Below are 22,821 nucleotides of genomic sequence, written 5' to 3'. Positions count from 1 at the left end.
AGTGCCAAAATACCATAAGGAAAGTTGTTTTTGTGGTATTTCCAGTCCAACCAGAATCAGAAAGTACCAGAAATCTCTTGAGAAAAGCTGTTTTCATAGGACACAAAGCTCATTTTGTCAAACCAAAGAGTTTAAAATGAAAAGTAGCTGAAATTCAACTACTGTCCAGGTAAAAATACTGGGAAAAGAGAGGATGGGCTGGGTTTGGGGTTTACCAGAAAGCACGTGAAATAATAACAAAAAAAATACACCCTACCAGCTCCTCCTAAATGTATTCCATTTCTTTATAAACTACAATTCCCTCTATACTTCTTAATTTTTTAATGTTTATCTGCTTGTATCTCAATTTTTAAGAAAATATTTATAGATAAGTAGAGTCTTGAAACTTCTAGTGAGAAATGATTATGAAAAAGAAGTATCTTGCAGACCCAGTGAACGATGACACTAGATTTAAAAGCCTTTATAGAGTACACATAAAAGGGATAAAACAACCTGATATTGTCCTGTTTATGAGCCTTCTGATGTCCAAAGAATTCTTTTCTGTGCCTTTCCACTTCTAGGCAGGACAGCACAGCTTGTCAAATACATACAAGGAATCTTGAATCTTAAAAGACTCAATCTGCACTGTAAAGTTACTGCCCAGAAGGTTTAGAGTGGGCTGTGCTAAACTTGGCATGGTTTCCACTTCCATTCAATCCCTAAGCCTTCTGAGATTTGTGTGACTTTGGGTTTTATTCAGCTTAATTTAGTTCTTTTGGAAAAAAAAAAAAAAAGCAACTCTAAGTAAGAGATAAATTCAAGCAATGGATTCTGTTGTATGGTAGGTAATTCATATATTAAGAAGAGAAACTTACCACACATTTTGTGCTAAAAGAAGTGTCCCGTAATGCATGGCATATAAGATTTTGTGTCAGACATAGATCCAAAACCTAGTTCTACACTTAAGGATAGTTACTAACTGCTCAGGTCTTAAATTTCTTCATCTAAAAATATAAAATCAATTCTTTTACCAGGTTGAAAGGATCCATGGGCTATTGAGTATAAAATCTTAGAGTATAGCACGTGCTCAAGCTTCTTACCAACACTCGCTGTAAATGAGGATCATAAAATGAGAGACAGCTGCAGGGCAGATGCTTAAGAGCCTGGCTATTACAAAAGCACATTGCGACTTTTACGTCAGTTATTTTTTACCCCTTGAAAGAGGAAAGGATAATTCTGGGATGTAACTCACGTAAGCCTGAGAGGTAATGATGATATTTTCAATTAGGAATATTACCTACTCAGTTCCCATGGGCGACGTTCTGAAATCTTTCATTGCATGAAACAATAATGCTTTGAGCAGGACATGACCTGACCTGAGATGTAAATGAATCCGTGTGGAAGTCTACCTCTTGTACGGGCCTTAGTGGATCACTTCCTATTCCCTTGACCCAAACCCAAAGAGCATCTTCCCCCAAAGAAAAGCAAAAATAAGGATAGAACAATTCAGGCCAGTTTTTAACTGAAAATAGAAGTTCTCTCTTTGATTTTTAGCACTGTATTATCCGTATCTGGTATGCACACTATTGTATAGTTTTCTGGAATACGATATCTGGTCCTAAGATGAATAATCCAACTTGTTATTTTTTCTTGAGACTTCACTTTCTCTTTTCAAAACACAGTCCCAAGAAGAGTGTCAGAAAAACGTGAACATAATGATTGTTCAGATAAGCATGATGTTGGTGGCAGATACAGGATCTAGTCTTCAAATCCAAAGCTTTCAGATCCCAAAGTTGCTGCATTTAATTTTAAAATTGTTCCTGTCCTGGTTCTGATTCCTTTAGTTTACATCATTTAACTTTTCTGTTCTCTAACTCCCTTGAAGTCACTTGAATTGAATTGAATCACTTAAATCACTCACACTCCCTTAAAGCTGTTTTTTCTTTATATCATCCCCACATAACCCACTTAGAAAAGCAATTAATGTGTCATTCTATGAGGTACCAGAGGAATGCAGAACACAGCGTTTTGAAGAACTTTGCCTGAACCTTCCTCCTTTAACACTGTACAGTGCTTCCTAAACTCCCGTCACCCAGAACCGGAGTTCATTGCCCAAGCCAAACTCATATTGAGTGTTTTTTTTTTTTTTTATGATAAAACACATATACTGTTCTGCCTGGAGCTTTGAGACATGGTCTTATTAGGAATGTGATCTGTCAAGAAAAGCTAAGTGCATCCAAAGAGAACACCACTGTCTCTGTGTTATGTTACGATACTTTTATTAGCCGGTGACATTCCCGAGACAGCACCTGCTGCGTGGCTTTGGGCGGCTGCCCAGAAATGAAAGGAAAAAGTGATGTGTGGTTTAAATCCGAGGGGTGTAGCCTTGCACTGCTGTGAGGAATATCGGGGCCTGAACAGTTGGGAGGGTTGAGGGAATCTCAGTGCGTGGGCACTTGAGTTCTGAGTGGCTGTGAACACCCAGGTCATTGTCAGTAATGTATGGGCAGGCAGGTGGGGGAAACAATTTCCTTTTCTGCTTGCTGGGTGCATATATCTGACATAACTCCATACTTTTCCTTCCTCATATTTCTGGGGAGATGGCCTTTACAAAGCTTGGAGGAAACCTTGTAGCTAGTGGCTTCAAGTATAGACTCTTATTTGTACAAACTGAATATTGATCCTTTGGAACTGGTGAAACTTTACATTGAGTAAAGATAGTTAAAAGAGAAAAAAATGTGTTTTATGTAACATATACATGTATAGGCATGTGTGTGTGTGTGTGTGTGATTCTTATTAACAGGATAGTGTTGATTTTTCCTCTAGAAATATTTTGATTTTAAAAAATCTTCCCTTTCATCAGTTTTTGTAATAGAGATTGTAGAATATACAGAAGCTAAAACCTCTTGAATTTATGGTTGTTTTTGACATGGCCAGATGGCCAAATTCCATAACTTTAACTCTCTGTTCTCCTTAGACTCCTCCGTGGCCACGTGGTAAGGGGAAAGGGGGAAAATAAAGTGACTGGAGAACCAATTCGATGACAATGGTGTCGGTTAAAATTGTGAACTGCTACTTTTTGATGATTGAACTTCAGAGAAATAGTACCTATTGGGGAAAATCACTGGCGTCTATAAAAAGAGAAAACTACCAATCCAATCAGGCAGGGTTCTATTTTCATTAAACCGAGGCTTAATTCAAGAAAAACCACTGTTCAGAAACTGGACTCTAAGTCATTCTTTTATTTTTTTCTAACTAAGTTGATGGTTGCAGTGCTGTCGCTTTCTGGTTAAAGCTTCAGGAAGCAGGCTTCTTGGCCTTTTCTTCATATATCTTATGACCTTAGAAAGTGATGACTGTATAGGATGTGACCACAGGGTTCAAACCACTGTGCAGTAAGTGCTGAGCTTCCCCAAGTCCCAGTGGGGTGGCAGAAAGCACCATCACTCAGAAAGAGGCACTGGGTTCCCATCGAATATCATTTCATAACATTGCTCCTCAGACACAAATGAAAGCTCACCTTGTTTATATGTTGTTGACTATGTTCCAGTCCTGCTTTTGTGTGTGTGTGTTGGGCATGGGCATGTTTGTGATTTTATGAAAGAATAGAGATTTGATGTCATCTGAACACGCAAACCTCATTCTATTTTGTTTTGCACAACTTACCCTTTCAATAGGTCAGGACTGAGGTTATGAAAAAAGCAGGGTTTCATGTTATGAATGTAGAATTCTGAGCGCAGTAAATGTTGTGTTTCATTTCTTCTGGGAATGCTTATCAATCTGATAGTCTTGTTTATGGAGCTAACTCAGAGTCTTAAAAGCCTCTGTATGCTTTACTGAAATGTGAAGTGCTTCTAAACTTTAAAATCAATTGCATCGATTCAATTATAGAACATGAATGAAGACTAATGGTTCTTATGTTCATTAACTTCTAATTTACATAATATAGAAGATGTTAATATTGTCCCAGAGTCTTTTTGAAAACCATTATAGTTGAGCTAGAGAAAATGGGACTTGCATTATCATTTGCAATAGATTGATATTCCAAAGATTAAAACATATGATCTTCAGTTCAAATTCCATGATTTTCACATCTTTTCTATTGTCTAAGAAAATTCATGAACTCTAGGTTGAATTGGTGTAGCCTCCTTATCATCTGTTCAGTTGTGTTTGGAAACAACATGAGTTTTTCTCTTGAGTTTTACCAAATTTTTTTAATAGGCATCAATTTTGGATTTTCCTGAACTGCAGAACAGTCAAACAGCCAAAATCAGGATTTAAGATAAAGGAAACCATGATATATTTCCAATTAGAATTGCATTCAAATAAATCTTAACTATTACTGTATTTTTCCCTGTGAATTAAAATTAATAGTTTCACTGTTTCATCTTTTGTCTTTTATTGATTAGTAGTGATGATAGTACTGTTATACATATTTAGAATTAATGCTGTTTGGGGCACATCTGAACCTCATGGAAAGATTGCAGAATTAGAAGAATCTTAAACTGTTTCTTTCTCAAGTCCTAGATGTGATTTTTCTAGTGTGCCTTGTTGCTGTTGTTGCTGTTATTTGTTTTAGAAAACAACATAGACATTATTCTCATTCTCCAAGTCAGTCTTTACTTGGAAAGTGCTGCATGATTGCCTTATGATCATATTCTTCTTTTTCATTCAACATTTCCATTTTTAAACTATTGTGTGGTAGACCTGTGGTATTAATAGTATTGTTTTTTGAGTAGTATTTCGTTTATGGAATAGCTTAAGACATATTCAGAATGATTTCTAAATGAATTTGTATTGCAAGTAAAACTCTCCTACAGTTTCAGAGACTTTGAGCTGTTTAATCATTCTGAGTCTCAATTTTCACACCTAGAAAATGACAACAACAACCAAAAAACAGCTTGACAACAATATCTTTGCATCATATGTTTTTCGGAGGGGATTATATAACTAAGCTAGGTCAATGACTGATAGAGAGAAAATGCTTAATAAGTAATGGGATCTCACTTCTTGGTCTACTTACAGCCTACTTTTGGCTCAAATTCTTTTTTTCCTACCCCAACCATTTTTCTTCACATGGAAGACAGGGCTTTGTCTTATTTTCTATTTTGGTTTAATTCTGTGTGTCCTCCATAATTACTTAGGATTAAGTCTGGCTTCCTTAGACAGTTTTATACTACTGGGAGTATAACACATATCGAGGCATAAAATAGGAAGCTAGAAATGAACCCATTTAAAAAATGAAGCTTGGGAGTGAAAAAGACATTTTCTCAAAGCCTTCAGTTTTTAAAAAAATAACAACAAAAAAGGTTCACTGTTTCTTTATATGTCATGAATTATATTTGATTTTAGAGGGGTATTAGAGTTTTAAATATCCCATGATAAATAGAGTAACCTAGTTCTCTACTTGTCCAAAAACTGTCTCATCCATTATAGCATTAGTACACAGAAAGCTATATACTTTCATATTCTTAATGTTTACAAAATTTTTCTTTGCCAACTTGCACACAGTTGCTTTGATAGATTATAATAAGGTTGCTTAAAAGCATTTGAGCTCATTACTTACAAACAGAAGGCTGCTGTCTGAAAATAAACCTTAATATCAAATAATAATAAAAAATACAACTTGTGTTCACTCTGCTGCTGATATGCATGATCAGAGTCAAGCTGACAAAGGTGACATTTTCAGGTCTCCAATCTAATCTGCTCGTAAGCCTCTCCAGATTGCAGAAGTTTCTAGGGAGTAGAGAGAGTTCCCTAAGACCAAGGGAATGAAGGAAAAAGATTTTAAAAAGAATCAGGGGCTGGGACACACAGAATGGTATTGGAGACTTGAAGTTAGAAAAGAAGGGGAAGAAAAGTCTAGAGAAGAGAGAAAGTTAAATGCCATAAATACATGTAGGACAGGTATTCATTATGGCTATAACCGAGCAAAGAGACGAGGAGGATTGTTGAACTATATGCTGGCAGATGGCAGTAGCCTGAGAAAGAAAAATCTTCCTATTGCTGTTGAAGCTACGTCCATGGCCTTTTGCTGTAACTGCTAGTTGCTGCTGCTGCTGTTGCTACTTCAACTAAGTTACTTTAGCCATATCATTGTAGTCCGCAATCCCGTGGACTACAGCTTGCCAGGCTCCTCTACCCATGGGATTCTCCAGGCCAGAATACTGGAATGGGTTGCCATCTACATTCCACATATTAGGAGTTTATTTACTTTGGGATGCTCAGGTAAGCTCTTTTAATGTGTTTTATTACTTAAACTTTTGAGTAAGACTTTGAGATAGGCTTTCCCTGGTGGTTTCTCTGGTAGCTCGGCTGGTAAAGAATCCACCTGTAATGTAGGAGACTCCAGTTTGATTCCTGGGTTGGGAAGATCCAAGGGAAAGGCTACCCACTCCAGTATTCTGGCCTGGAGAATTCTGTAGACTGTGTAGTTCATGGGGTCACAAAGAGTTGGACACAACTGAGCGGCTTTCACTTTCACTTTTTTGAGATAGGCATTAGCATTCCAATTTTATTGATGCAGAAGTAGAGGCTTAGAGAATAGGGTCATTGTCCAAGACAATGTAATTACGTGGTTATTTCCACATAGGCTGCTTTGACCTCAGAAACAGATGTTCTAAAATGAGAGAGAGAGAACACAAAATTCATCATGAATGTATCTAAATTAATTTTTATTAATGGCTGTGTTTTACTTTAGCTCACAAAATTCCTGAAAATTTAATAGTCATTACTCATAAGCTTATATGAGCTGATGCCAGCACACCACTGGTCATCGTCTGAGTCAGTAACACTTCCTGCAGAAGGCGAAACCTTAGGTAAGTTTTAACAGGTAAGAAGGAATCAAGTGCCAAGTGGCCTTGGGGGTAGAAAGGCAGATAATCATATGAAGGCCTGGTGATCATGTAATTATGAAGGGAGTATGATGTGTGAATAGAAATTTAAGTAGTTCTCTGCTTGAGATGGCATTCTCAGAAAGCAAGTGCCATGATAGGAAAGATTCTGCAAATTACATTAAGGGGCTTGGAATTTATCCTACATGCCATGGGGGACTGCTGAAGGATTTAAAGTCAGTGAGTGAATTATTCATATTTATGGCTGAGGCATGATCTTCTGGCCAATCCTTATAGAATGAACTCAAGAAGGAACAAGGCTAGAGACATGTAAACCCATTAGGAGCCTGTTGCTGTGGTTCAGGGATGTGATGATATAAGCTTATTCCAGAGAGTTGCATTTAAGAAGAGGTGACAGATTCCAGAAATGTTTAGGAGGTAAAATCAGCAGATCTGGTGATGGATTAGAAGTGGGCAGAGGTGGTGGAGAGGGAAATCAGTGATGGCTTCCAGGTTTCTAGCTCAGCTTATGCACTTGGCGACCATGGCCAAGAAATGGAAGCAAGGAGTAAGAAAATCTTTCAGGGGTGTGCAGATTAACTCCAGGTCGATGCGTGGAATATTATTGTGGGGCATCTATGTGAAACTATCTGACAGGTCCAGCTAAAGATAAAATCTAGAGGATCACTGATATCTAGGTGGTAGTTACAACCTCAGTAGTGGATGAACTCTAGAGGGAACAGTGTGGAATGCTAAAGAATGTGGACTGAGAGCAGAACCTGAGGATCCATCAGCATCTGAACAGTTGACAGACAAATAAGACCCACTTCTGTAAACAGAAGGACTGAGCAGAGAGATGGGAAGCAAACAGGAGAACATGAAGCTTGCAGCCCAGGAAAAAAAAGACCTTTAAAAAGCAAGGATTGAGAAAAAATGTCAATGAAGTGAAATGAAATGCAGTTGCCATTTTGAATTTTTTTTTTGCCTAAAATTAAAATATGGTGTTTTTCTCTCACTGCAAGGTATGTTAAAGATATCATCTTAATTAGTGTTCTTACTTTTAGAAAAATTCAGTGCACAAAGAGTGTGAACTTATTGGAAGAGTAATACAAATATGTAAATATTATTTTTTCATTGCAATTATCATTTATTTTAAAAAATATATCTCCTTGAAAGGAACTCAGATAAACCAACTAGTGTCATGCTTACTCTGAATCTTTTCATTCCACTTCTCAAAGTTAATAGCAGTTAGCCTTTCCATTTTTGTTATGATTTTATGACTATTCTGAGTGTGTGTGTATGTGTACACATATACAAATTAAAATATGTTTCATTACGAGGAAGTGCATTCTACCAGGTATCAAATCTTTCAGTGACTATATACTATTCAGCATGTGACTATAGTATAATGTGTATAATCGATACCCATTACTGAACATTTTACTATCATTATTTTTATCTATTTTAAGAATTGCTACAAAAAATTTTTGTACTTAAAACTTTTATACATAATTTGCATTTTGCCCTTTTGGAACACATTCCAAATGTAAAATTAGCTGAATTAATGAATATGAACACTTAAGGATTTTGACACATTTTATCAGCATGTTTTCCAAAAATGTATGCCTGACTAGATTTCCGTCAGCTCTCTAAAAGATGCTTATTTTCCAAGACTTCAGCAGTGTGATATGGCTCCCCAATTTCATCTGTATTTGAAAGTAGTTTTCATACTCCACTTAAAAAAAAATTGCTGTACTCCTGAAACTAACACACCATTGTAAATCAACTCTACTCTAATAAAAATATAAATAAATAATACAGTTTTCATAGGTCTGTCACCTTCGATTAAAGACAGATTTTAAAGTCAAACGTTTTTACCTCGTGTTCGAAACTAGATGCACAACCAGAATGAACTGGGGCAGCAGGTGACATCTTTTTTGATCAGTCAGATTATCGCAGCTTCCTTCAAGCAGCCTCTGTTATTGCCCAGCTGTGCCTCGCTTCTGCTTCTGTACTTGTATTCAAACTGCTGTACACACCCATTGCTTGGACACCTTTCTTCTCTCTCTCTTCTCTTTGTCCAACACTGTAACTCTCTTCCAGTTATTTCCGAAAGCTGTGGTGCCTATCACACGATATACAGTTGAACATTCAGTTACATGCTGCCCTGGATGGTATATCCACTTCTCTTCCTTGGGTGACAAGATCTGGAGGGTGAAGACAATGTCATTTATTCTGCTCCACTTGTCATTCATGAACTGGTCCTTACATGGGACTGGACAGATGCTTGGGAAATACAGAGGGAAAGAGCACAGAATCACCACCCTACTGGCTTTATGCCAACTAGCTAATTGCGTATTTTAGCAAAGAAAAGTAGAAGTTAGCTGAAAATTTTACAAACATTTTATATCCAGTTACATATGGTTTTTGATTGCATTTCTTGCAGAATGAATTTAGAAAGGGGAGTTGTGTGTGTGTGTGTGTGTGTGTGTGTTTTATGTTGTAGGGGTTGGGTAGTGTATAGGTAGGAAAAAAATCTAGATGACCTATTTTGCCTATTTATGAAAACTAATTAAAGAAATACTGAATTGCTGCAAAAAGAAAAAAAAAAAAAAGGTGGTGTGAGAAAGACTGATCTAGAACTTAGGTCTACTGACTTTTTGATCAATACTAGTTTTACACCACCAGACTCCACCTCTAAAATTTATGTATTTTCAATTATATTTCTTCTTGTATAATATACTCAGAAGATGTTTATAATAGCTGTAATTTAGTCTTAAACTTGAAATATAAACATTTCTGTCATCTTAAGTGATTGAGCCAGAGAGAAATAGGGGACTTCTCAAGTTTTCCGTTTTTCATTATTTCTTCCAAAGCAAATAACTTCTCTATCTAAATATCCATCTTGTTTTTTCTTCATATGTTTTCTTTTTCATAATCACTTTCATTCAAAAATGTCATTCCCACTTAAATATCTAGGCAATGTGACTTTGGGTTATTATTTCACTCTTGTTATTATTATTTTTTTGTGTGTGACAATATATTGCATTTGCTGTAGGAGCCTCTATAGGGCATCTTGGACTCCCCTGGTGGCTCAGTGGTAAAGAATCCACCTGCAATGCAGGAGATGCAGTTTCGATCCCTGGGTCGGGAAAATCCTCTGGAGAAGGAAATGGCAACCCACTCCAGTATTCTTGCCTGGGAAATCCCATGGACGAGGAGACTGCTGGGGAGTCTACGGGTGTGAAAAGAATAGGGCACGACTTAGCAACTAAACAATCTTTGTTTAAAATGTATCTTGTTTAAAATATCTCTGTGAAAATAAAACCACAAGTATCAGAAAATCTACTTATAAAGGAATGCACATAGCTTAATATGTATATGCGAATGTTCATGTTCATATCTGTAATCACTTATCAGCACGTTATAGAATTTAAAAAGATGTTTTAATGATGTTACATAATTATTGGTGATTGGTGATATTACTCTTCGGTATACAGGTTATAATTTTACAAGCTTGGGTACCTTTGTTTAATGTTAGCCCATCTGTATTTTCATACTTTGTGCCTGTATATATGGATATGTGTTTGTAAAAGCATCTTTATTCACACAGACACACACACAGACATGAATTTGTGAATATATATGATATATGTGATGTAACTGAGACAAATACTTGGGGGGGTGGAATTCGACCCCTTTAGTTACCATCAAGTGATACAATCTGATAGTTTTCAAAACAACATTAAGACATTTTTGACTTCTAAGTTTGGCAGGCAGAGGTATTTCTTTGTAAGTTAAATTTCATCAGCAAGTGGACCTCCAGGAGAGTTGCAACAGATGTATTCAGCTCTGTGGCTGGTGTTTCTCATCCTTCTGGGGTACTTTTCCAGCCCTCTGCTCTCTGAGCTCATGAACACATCCCCATGGGTGCCCTGGCAGCGATTAGTGGGGTCCACATAACTGAGTCAAATCTGGATGTCAGCGTTCTTCAGCCTGACCTCCAACCCCAGTGCTCTTGGTGGAGAAACACACAGCCTCTGTCTTTTCCACCTGCCTCCCTGGATACCGTTTCCATAATGAAGGGGCCCTTGTAATAGCAAGGACTCCTATTTCAAGCTGGGTTCTCTTTCTTTCTTTATATCCCCAGGATGTAATTATCTCATGATAACCACCTTTGTGTCTAATGACTTAATTAGGTAATCACATAAGTGCTGTAAATGATGTTTTTGTGTGATGAAAATGTGTAGTGTGTAGCAAGTCATCAAAGTTTCTTAGTGTTGGATAGGAAAGCGTACATACCTAGTCTAAGAGTTTAATTTCTTCTCCCCCTTCTTTCTTTTCTGGAGGGGAGAGGAGATGGAAAAGAGAGGGGAATTCTTTATACTAAACAGCTAGGGGATGGGTGAAATGGCATTTTCTTTTTTTGTTTTTAGCTCTAACACTTGTTAATCTACCCTGCACACCTACATGCAGAGCTTCCCGTAGAATTGCTGTTTTTTTTTTTTTTTTTGCAAAATATGACCCATTAGCCAGAAAGCTGCAACAGCTGTTTGAAGCCTGCATTTTCTTTTACTTTCTTTTTTTCTTTACTGTATTCAGGTGTGCTGTGTGTTTCACAGGTAAAAGCTGGTGTTTCTGGAGCCGTAACACTTTCGTTTTGTTCTGATGCTCAGAGGTACGCAGGTGAAAGTGACTCCAGACGCTATTTTGCCAAAGGTCACTAAGCAATCTGAAATGACTGTCTGCAAGTGTAACATGACTTTTACTGAAACGGTAGACCCATGATTGTCTTGTCTCCCTCGATCGGTTTATGTGTGAAGGGCTTTGTTGGGAACTTTGACAAATGATGCTTTTAAAATAGTTCTCTGCCACAGTGTGTTAATCCAAAAACAAAATTAAGAAAGGAAAATATTGTAGGTTGAAAAAAACTGTCTTTACATTTTCTAATTCTCTGCTCATTTCTGTTGGTATGTAAATATTAAGTAGTTGTTTCCATTCGTTAGGTAAATGAACACTACAAAAAACTGGCCAAGGCTTAACTAGTCCTACAAAAAAATTGAATATTTATATAGTATTTTAACCTATCTCTGCTAATATTTTGTATTTTTTCCATTTGACTTTTTGCCTTTTCCTGAAAGCTTTCTGGAATCAGAGAGTCTTAAAAAAAAAAATTATTTCCTTACTCTAAAATTCTCTAACATTGTCTCTACCATCGATTTGTCTACTTACCTCAGGCTGTTCACTCATTCATGTACTTGTTCATTTTCACTTAATAGACTTTTATAAAACACCTACTATGTTTTTGGCTCCAGGACTTCTTTTGTTGTGTTGAATTTTGTTGCTGTTGTTGTTGTCAAAAATGTCCTTTTGTTTACTTATTATATCATGCAGCAAGATTCTAAACTTCTTAAAGGTCAAGCCCTTATGCATCACGAACAAGCAATAATTAATAGCAATAATTAATAATTTTCAATTTTTTTGGAAAATTTTATTTTCCCGAAGACCAAATATCAAATGGACATATTTCATTTTATTCTTGATGTTACTACAAATAACGTTTCATGCTGAATGTTTGTACACTCTATCTATCTTGCTTCTGGAAGAAGTGTAACAGCCAACCCAAATGAAATGTGGCAGAGCATACAGCTCTGGGACAAAGGTGTGTGGCTCAAGCCCAAAAGTTTCCAGAGAAGCACTTATTTCTTAGAATGTGAAGGGATGAGGATGAGATAGAGACCTGAATTTACAGATTGGAGGACAAGAGTGATGGACACTTTCACATGCCAACCTAACCAAAATAGCGGGGATGTCTAGCACAAAATGGTAGAACATCATGAAATACGCTAACAAAACTTTATAGGTTCATTTCTATTGTGTCATATTTTAAAAGGCTCATGATCAGTGAAAAGTTCCCTAGCTTCAGTTTCTAAACCTGGGGTGAGTCTCAGAACCTCCTAGGAAACTTGTTAAGCACTTGAGTGCACCACCTATCCAGAAGCGCAACTGTAATTGTTGGTGTGCTTGGATGGATAATCATGACTGGGAAGTCCATGGGATGGCAAAGAGTCGGACACGACTGGGCAACTGAACAGCAACAACAGAACTGGGAAAAACTCTAGAGACAATACAAATGTAGAGCTTTTGAAAAGGTGCTGAGTATGGCCTTAAGTCTGAAAAGTCTAAAATGTTGGAACCTTTCTAGAGATCTGGTTTATCCTCAAAAGAGGCATTTTGTAGATATGGAAGCAAAATGGGGCAGAGGAACTCTGACTCTGAACAACACATTCAGAGGAGGGAGTGTTTTCAGGTAGTAGACAGACAAAAGTGCCTGCTTGAAGCCCCTAGTAATCCTTGCTTGTGATATAGTCTGATCCACATTATTATGTAGTCCCCGGGCCACAATGCCCTGGACTATGGGAACAGAGAATCCATCCTTTTAACCACAAATGCCTATAAGGCTGAAGTGGAAGAGAGAGAATACTTTTTGATAGTGAAGGATTTAATCCAAATTTTCTAAAAAACAAAGCAAGACTTTTGATAGAAAGGAGTCAAGTCTCTCTACATGGTAATGAACTAACTCACCATTTTGACTTGCCTTAGTGAGCAGGCCCTGGTCTGCCTTAGGAGTGCTAGAAAGAACATTAGCATAACAGCATCATCGACCTCATAGGTGATATTCCTTCAGATCACTTAAAGAAATAGCTTTTACTGATTTTTGAGAGTTGGCTCAGTGCAATCTAACAGGTAATTTTGAGGAAGAAAATGTATATATATTCAGCCTAGCTCTCATGCAATAGGTGATAGATATTAGATTATAAATTCTCAAAAATATTTTCAGAATTCACATGAATTGATTAAAAAATAATCCTAAAATGAGAACAGAAAAATAAGAAGGTGAGGAGTCAGAGACTGTTCTTGTGCAGAGACTGGACATCTAATAATTAAGAGCTAAACTCCTAATCAGTTCAGTTCAGTTCAGTTGCTCAGTCGAGTATGACACTTTGCGACCCCACAGACAGCAACACGCCAGGCTTCCCTGTCCATCGCCAACTCCCGTAGCTTGCTCATACTCATGTCCCTCAAGTAGGTGATGCCATCCAATCATCTCATCCTGTTTTCCCCTTCTCCTCCTGACTTCAATCTTTCCCAGCATCAGGGGTTTTTCTAAGGAGTCAGTTCTTCACATTAGGTGGCCAAAGTATTGGAGTTTCAGCTTCAGCTGAAACTGAATCAGTTTCAATGAATCTTCAGGACTGATTTCCTTTAGGATGGACTGATTTGATCTCGTTTAAGTCCAAGGGACTCTCAGGGATCTTCTCCAACACCACAGTTCAAAAACATCAATTCTTCTTCTCTCAGCTTTCTTCATGGTCCAATTCTCACATCTATACATGATCACTGGAGAAAGCATAGCTTTGAATAGCTGGACCTGTGACAGGAAACTAATGTCTCTGCTTTTTAATATGCTGTCTAGGTGGGTCATAACTTTTCTTCCAAGGAGTAAGTGTCTTTTAATTTCATGGCTGCAGTCACTATCTGCAGTGATTTTGGAGCCCAAGAAAATAAAGTCAGTCACTGTTTCCACTGTTTCCCCATCTATTTGCCATGAAGTGATGGGACCAGATGCCATGATCTTTGTTTTCTGAATGTTGAGCTTTAAGCCAACTTTTTCACTCTCCTCTTTCACTTTCATCAAAAGGCTTTTGAGTTCCTCTTCACTTTCTGCCATAAGGGTGGTGTCATCTGCATATCTGAGATTATTGATATTTCTCCCAGCAATCTTGATTCCAGCCTGTGCTTCATTCAGCCAAACATTTCGTATAATGTACTTCATATATAAGTTAAATAAGCAAGGGGAAAATATACAGCCTTGATGTACTCCTTTCCCATTTTGGAACCAGTCCATTGTTCCATATCCAGTTCTAACTGTTGCTTCTTGAACTGCATACAGATTTCTCAGGAGGCAGCTAAGGTGGTCTGGTGTTTCCATCTCTTGTAGAATTTTTCAGTTTGTTGTGATCCACACAGTTAATGGCTTTGGAGTAGCCAAAGAAGCAGAAGTAGATGTTTTTCTGGAACTCTCTTGCTTTTTTGATGATCCAGTGGATATTGGCAATTTGATCTCTGGTTCCTCTGCCTTTTCTAAATCCAGCTTGAATATCTGGAATTTCTCAGTTCACATACTGTTGCAGCCTGGCTTGGAGAATTTTGAGCATTACTTTGCTACTGTGTGAGATGAGTGCAATTGTGTGTTTGAACATTCCTTGGCATTGCCTTTCTTTGGGATTGGAATGAAGATTAACCTTTTCCAGTCCTGTGACCACTGCTGAATTTTCCAAGTTTGCTGGTTTACAGAGTGCAGCATCATCTTTTAGGATTTGAAATCACTCATCTGGAAGTCCATCACCTCCACTAGCTTTATTCATATTGATATTTCCTAAGGCCCACTTGACTTTGCATTCCAAGATGTCTGGCTCTAGATGAGTGATCACACCATTGTGGTTATCTGGGTCATTAAGATCCTTTCTGTATAGTTCTTCTGTGTATTCTTGCCTCCTCTTCTCAATATCTTCTGCTTCTGTTAGGGCCATACTCTTTCTCTTCTTAATTGAGCCCATCTTCTCATTAAATGTTCCCTTGGTACCTCTAATTTTCTTAAAGAGCTCTCTAGTCTTTCCCATTCTATTGTTTTCCTCCATTGCTTTGCTTTGATTGCTTAGGAGGCTTTCTTATCTCTCCTTGCTATTCTTTGTGAGAGAATATGCCCATGTCCTTCCACTCCACCATGCAGTGAATACAAGTCCTGGGAGCCACTGGGCTTGCTGGCATAAGCCCTTTTGAAGGAGGTTGCCATTAAGGCCATTACTTCTACTCTAGGTTGACCTCAGGCCAAACTACAGGGAAGGAACACAGTCCACCCATCAACAGAAAATTGGATTAAATGTTTACTGAGCATGACCCTGCCCATCAGAACAAGAACCAGATTCCCCCACAGCCAGTCCTTCCCATCAGGAAACTTCCACAAACCTCTTCTCGTTATCCATCACAGGGCAGAGAGACTGAAAACCACTGTCACAGAAAACTAACCAAACTTATCACATGGATCACAGCTTTGTCTAATTCAATGAAACTATGAGCCATGCCATGTAGGGCCATCCAAGATGGACGGGTGGGTCATAGTGGAGAGTTCTGACAAAACACGGTCCACTGGAGAAGGAAATGCAAACCACCTCAGTATTCTTGCCTTAAGAACCCCTTGTACAGCATTAAAAGGCAAAAGATATGACACTGAAAGATGAACTACCCAGGTCAGTAGGTGCCCAATATGCTACTGAAGAAGAGTGAAGAAATATCTCCAGAAAGAATGAAGAGAATGAGCCAAAGTTAAAACAACACCCAGCTGTGGATGTGACTGGTGATGGAAGTAAAGTCTGATGTTGTAAAGAACACTATTTCATAGGAACATGGAATGTTAGGTCCATGAATCAAGATACATTGAATGTAGTCAAGCAAGAGATGGCAAGAGTGAGCATCAACATTTTAGGAATCAGTGAACTAAAAGGGACCAGAATGGGTGAATTTAATTCAGATGACCATTACCTCATCTGAATGTAATTCAGATGACCATTATCTCTTGCCCCTCTAAGTGGGCAAGAATCACTTAGAAGAAAGTGATTTGTTTCCCTCAGAGTCAACAAAAGAGTCTGAAATGCAGTTCTTGGGTGCAATCTTGAAAACAACAGAACAATTTCTATTCAACTGCAAGGCAAACCATTCAGTATCAAAGCAATCCAAACCTATGCCCCAACCACTAATGCCAAGAAAGCTGAAGTTGAATAGTTCTATGAAGACCTAAAAGACCTTCTAGAAATGGCACCCAAAAAAGATGTCCTTTTCATTATAGAAAACTGGAATACAAAAGTAGGAAGTTAAGAGATACCTGGAGTAACAGGGTAACTTGGCCTTGGAGTACAAAATGAAACAGGGCCAAGGCTAACAAGAGTTTTGCCAAGAGAATGCACTGGTCATAGCAAACACCCTCTTCCAACAATGCAAGAGACAACTCTACACAATCAGATTGATTATATTCTTTGGAGCCAAAGATCAGATCAGATCAGATCAGATCAGTCATTCAGTCGTGTCCGACTCTTTGCGACCCCATGAATCGCAGCACGCCAGGCCTCCCTGTCCAACACCAACTCCCGGAGTTCGCTCAGACTCACGTCCATCGAGTCAGTGATGCCATCCAGCCATCACATCCTCTGTCGTCCCCTTCTCCTCTTGCCCCCAATCCCTCCCAGCATCAGAGTCTTTTCCAATGAGTCAACTCATCGCAGGAGGTGGCCAAAGTACTGGAGTTTCAGCTTTAGCAGCATTCCTTCCAAAGAAATCCCAGGGCTGATCTCCTTCAGAATGGACTGGTTGGATCTCCTTGCAGTCCAAGGGACTCTCAAGAGTCTTCTCCAACACCACAGTTCAAAAGCATCAATTCTTCGGTGCTCAGCCTTCTTCACAGTCCAACTCTCACATCCATACATGACCACAGGAAAAACCATAGCCTTGACTAGACGGACCTTTGTTGGCAAAGTAATGTCTCTGCTTTTGAATATGCTATCTAGGTTGGTCATAACTTTCCTTTCAAGGAGTAAGTGTCTTTTAATTTCATGGCTGCAATCACCATCTGCAGTGATTTTGGAGCCCAGAAAAATAAAGTCTGACACTGTTTCCACTGTTTCCCCATCTATTTCCCATGAAGTGATGGGACTGGATGCCATGATCTTAGTTTTCTGAATGTTGAGCTTTAAGCCAACTTTTTCACTCTCCACTTTCACTTTCACCAAGAGGCTTTTCAGTTCCTCTTCACTTTCTGCCATAAGGGTGGTGTCATCTGCATATCTGAGGTTATTGATATTTCTCCTGGCAATCTTGATTCCAGCTTGTGTTTCTTCCAGTCCAGCATTTCTCATGATGTACTCTGCATAGAAGTTAAATAAACAGGGTGACAATATACAGCCTTGACATACTCCTTTTCCTATTTGGGACCAGTCTGTTGTTCCATGTCCAGTTCTAACTGTTGCTTCCTGACCTGCATACAAATTTCTCAAGAGGAAGATCAGGTGGTCTGGTATTCCCATCTCTTTCAGAATTTTCCACAGTTTATTGGGATCCACACAGTCAAAGGCTTTGGCATAGTCAATAAAGCATAAATAGATGTTTTTCTGGAACTCTCTTGCTTTTTCCATGATCCAGCGGATGTTGGCAATTTGATCTCTGGTTCCTCTGCCTTTTCTAAAACCAACTTGAACATCAGGAAGTTCACGGTTCACATATTGCTGAAGCCTAGCTTGGAGAATTTTGAGCATTACTTTACTAGTGTGTGAGATGAGTGCAATTGTGTGGTAGTTTGGGCGTTCTTTGGCATTGCCTTTCTTTGGAATTGGAATGAAAACTGACCTTTTCCAGTCCTGTGGCCACTGCTGAATTTTCCAAATTTGCTGGCATATTGAGTATAACACTTTCACAGCATCATGGAGCCAAAGACAGAGAAACTCTATACAGTCAGCAAAAACAAGACTGGGAGCTGACTGTTGCTCAGGTCATGAACTCCTTATTTGCAAAATTCAGACTTAAATTGAAGAAAGTAGGGAAAACCCCTAGACCATTCAGATATGACCTAAATCAAATCAATTTACGATTATACAGAGGAGATGGCAAATAGATTCAAGGGATTAGATATGATAGATAGAGTGCATGAAGAACTATGGATGGACATTCATAACATTGTACAGGAGGCTGTGACCAAAACCATCCCCAAGAAGGAGATATGCAAAAAGGCAAAAAGGCTGGCTGAGGAAGCCTTACAAATAGCTTAGAAAAGAAGAGAAATGAAAGGCAAAGGAGAAGATGAAATGCCTAATAAATGCTTAGAAATTTATATAGGATAAAAATAATTGATAGAAAAGTTTCAATTAAGGTAACTAAAGAGTTCAAATCCTAAAAGATGATGCTCTGAAAGTGCTGCACTTAATATACCAGCAAATTTGGAAAACTCAGCAGTGGCCACAGGACTGGAAAAGATCAGTTTTCATTCCAAAACCAAAGAAAGGCAATGCCAACTAATGCTCAAACTACTGCACAATGGCACTCATCTCACACACTAGTAAAGTAATGCTCAAAATTCTCCAAGCTAGGCTTCAGCAATATGTGAACCGTGAACTTCCAGATGTTCAAGCTGGTTTTAGAAAAGACAGAGGAACCAGAGATCAAATTGCCAACATCCACTGGATCATTGAAAAAGCAAGAGAGTTCCAGAAAAACATCTACTTCTGCTTTATTGACCAGGCCAATAACTTTGACTGTGTGGATCACAATAAACTCTGGAAAATATTGAAAGCGATGGGAATACCAGACCACCTGACCTGCCTCTTGAGAAGTCTGTCTGCAGGTCAGGAAGCAACAGTTAGAACCGGAAATGAAACAACAGACTGGTTCCAAATAGGAAAAGGAATATGTCAAGGCTGTATATTGTCACCCTGTTTATTTAACTTCTATGCAGAGTACATCATGAGAAATGCTGAGCTGGAAGAAGCACAAGCTGGAATCAAGAATGCTGGGAGAAATATCAATAACCTCAGATATGCAGAGGACACCACCCTCATGGCAGAAACTGAAGAAGAACTAAAGAGCCTCTTGATGACAGTGAAAGAGGAGAGTGAAAAAGTTGGCTTAAAATTCAACATTCAGAAAACTAAGATCACAGCATCTGGTCCCATCACTTCATGGCAAATAGATGGGGAAACAGTGTCAGACTTTATTTTTCTGGGCTCCAAAATCACTGTAGATGGTGATTGCAGCCATGAAATTAAAGGATGTTTATTACTTGGAAGGAAAGTTATGACCAACCTCGATAGCATATTGTAAAGCAGAGACATTACTTTGCCAACAAAGGTCTGTCTAGTCAAGGCTATGGTTTTTCTAGTAGTCATGTATGGATGCAAGAGTTGGACTGTAAAGAAAGCTGAGTGCTAAAGAATTGATGCTTTTGAACTCTGGTTTTGGAGAAGACTCTTGAGAGTCACTTGGACTGCAAGGAGATCCAACCAGTCCATCCTAAAGGAGATCAGTCCTAGGTGTTCATTGGAAGGACTGATGTTGAAGCTGAAACTCCAATACTTTGGCCACTTGATGCTAAGAGCTGACTCTGGAAAAGACTCTGATGCTGGGAAATATTGAAGGCAGGAGGAGAAGGGGACAATAGAGGATGAAATGGTTGGATGGAATCTCCGATTCAAAGGAGATGAGTTTGGGTAGACTCCAGGAGTTGGTGGTGGACAGGGAAGCCTGGCGTGCTGCAGTCAACGGAGTCGCAAAGCATCAGACATGACTGACTAAACTGAAACTGAACTGAAGGTATTCCCTATCTAACATGAACTCCTTCTGTTGTGCCTTCTCCACCCCTGATTATAATACTTTATGAGCCCCTTAGCATCATAAGAGAGTGTCCCTACATCCATCCTTTTCTAAGTCTTGGTCTGGGTTGCATATTAAGTGTTACAATCTGAAGAAAGAAGGAAGACGGGTAACTGAAATTTTACCTCCTTTTTCCCTATTGATTTTGTTATTTAGTGGTTTATGCAACTTCCAAAAGATTCCCTGGTGGCTCAGATGGTAAAGCGTCTTCCCGCAGTGTGGGAGACCCGGGTTCGATCCCTGGGTTTGATGTCAAATTTCAGGATTTCTACACTTGCCCTCTGAGATGGCCCACACTCTGTCTGTGGAGTGTGCTTCTCTTTGTATGTGAGTAAATCCACTTCTTACCTATCACTTTGTCTCTCACTGAATTCTTTCTATGAAGAGACATCAAGAACCCGAACTTCATTAGGTGCTGAAACAAGGTACTGTGGGTTTTGGCTGGGTTTGATTCTCAGCCATATAGGTTCAAGTTCCAAGCAAGTTTTGGCTGGGTTCAAGTCCCAGCCACGTGGGTTCAAGTACCAATCTGTGGTAAACAGTTTCACCTTGGCTGCAGGGAGGTCAAATCAGTCAATCCTAAAATAAATCAACCCTGATAGTCATTGGAAGGACTGATGCTGAAGCTGAAGCTCCAATACTTTGGCCACCTGATGTGAAGGACCAACTCATTGGAAAAGACCCTGATGTTGGGAAAGATTGAGGGCATGTGGATAAAAGGGTGACAGAGGATGAGATGGCTGGATGGTGTCATTGACTCAATGGACATGAGTTTGAGCAAGCTCCGAGAGACAGTGAAGGACAGGGAAGCCTGGGGTGCTGCAGTCAATGGCGTCGTAAAGAGTTCAAAAAACTTGAACAAAGTTTGAACAAAACTTGAAAATAAGCTCCATGTTAATTGGCACCTAGAACAGATACATTATCTTATTCAGCTCTTATATCCTAAGGACAGTACTTGAAGCAGAAAAGTATAAAGGGGTGCGGGAGGGCAGGCTGGAGAAATGGGAGGAGCCAATGGTGGAAGTTCCAAGTGTCCATATCCACTTCAATCTTTGTATCATCTAGAAAGCAGATGACCTTGAACATTGTTACTGCGAGCCAGCTGAAAATCGTAGTAGCTCAGAGTTCAATATTCCTATTCACTGTAAGAAAATGAAGAATATGAGATTAAATTCATGTTAATCCATATTTTTTGTTTGTATGGAGACAGCTATAAGTTAATTCTAACAGGAAATTTTACATATAAATATATATATATATGTATTTTTTTTTTAATTTTTTTTTTTTTTTTGCCTAACCCTCATCTCTTGTGCTATAATTGACACTCATACCCATGATTTCCATCCTCAAAACAGAATAAAAGCAGCTGGTTGCAATTTGCAGCACTAAGATGTTAACAGACCTTGTGGCATAATTTGAGACCATTATTAAGCTGTCCTTCAGACTCCACATTCTCAGGCTAAATAATTTCTGTTCTTTAACCTTCCTTATTACTCTCATTCTTTAATCTGTGAAGCAGTCTCATGGCTCTCTGAAGGCGTCTGCACAAGATATGACACAAGGCAGACCAGGAATGAAGCTATCTCCATGTGCACGCCATGAGTCAAGCCCCATTTCAGCCAGGATAGGAAGGCAGACCCAACCACAGGCCCAGGAGGGTAAAAGGAAGGGAGAGCTGACTTTGGGACCAGAGGGAACCCATCAGTGTCTAACTCAGGGGGACCCAATCAGAGTGGTTTAAAATCAGAGGGAACCAATCAGAGTGGTCTAAGTTTAGAGGGAACCAATTAGAATGGCTTCAAGTTCAGAGAGAAAAAGAGTGGGCTCAAGGTCAGAATCATGAATGCTAAGAAAGCCTGTCACCTGAACATGACCAGTCTCAATAGCAAACCAGAGATCTCAAAATGTAGGCAAGTGTCAGACAGCAGTCAGTATCACTTGTTCAGGGCTCAGGGGCGCAACCTAGAAACCTCAGCCTCGGAGGATATGGATATCCAGACAGGTGACCTAACCAAACATGATTAACAAAAGGCTACAAAAGAAGAGAAACAGGAAATGCTTATCCTGAGCCAAGGCTGTGCTTCCTGGAGGGAAATCTCCCTGCTTCCTGTCCAGGAGGCGATTGTTGAAGATTACTCACTCTGTCCCTCCATCCCCCAACAGAAGAAAGTTTGCCCAAGTGACAGGAGATAAAAGTGTGAAGAGTAATGCTCAATAGCTTTTTGAAAAGTCTGCAAATCTATTAGCAATTACTTTTGAGCAGTATTTTAAGAACTATCTATTGTGTATCTACCATGCACCAAATGTTAAATCATTATTTCCATTCTGGACTATTCCCCCAAATTAAGTCCTCTGTTCGTTTTTGCGATGATAGCAATTTGTTGGTACTTTCTGGACAGAACATGGAGGAAGTTGGAGGGAAACATATATATATATATATATATATGTCTTGTGTAACAACAACAACAGGTTTTCATTTATTCTGCAAATATTGCTGATTACTTATTATAGTCTATTAGTAGATAAAACTTCATAT

This window comes from Bos indicus, chromosome 10 (assembly GCF_029378745.1).
Source record: "Bos indicus isolate NIAB-ARS_2022 breed Sahiwal x Tharparkar chromosome 10, NIAB-ARS_B.indTharparkar_mat_pri_1.0, whole genome shotgun sequence".
In the NCBI taxonomy this organism is placed as follows: domain Eukaryota; kingdom Metazoa; phylum Chordata; class Mammalia; order Artiodactyla; family Bovidae; genus Bos; species Bos indicus.
This window is presented reverse-complemented; position numbering follows the sequence as displayed.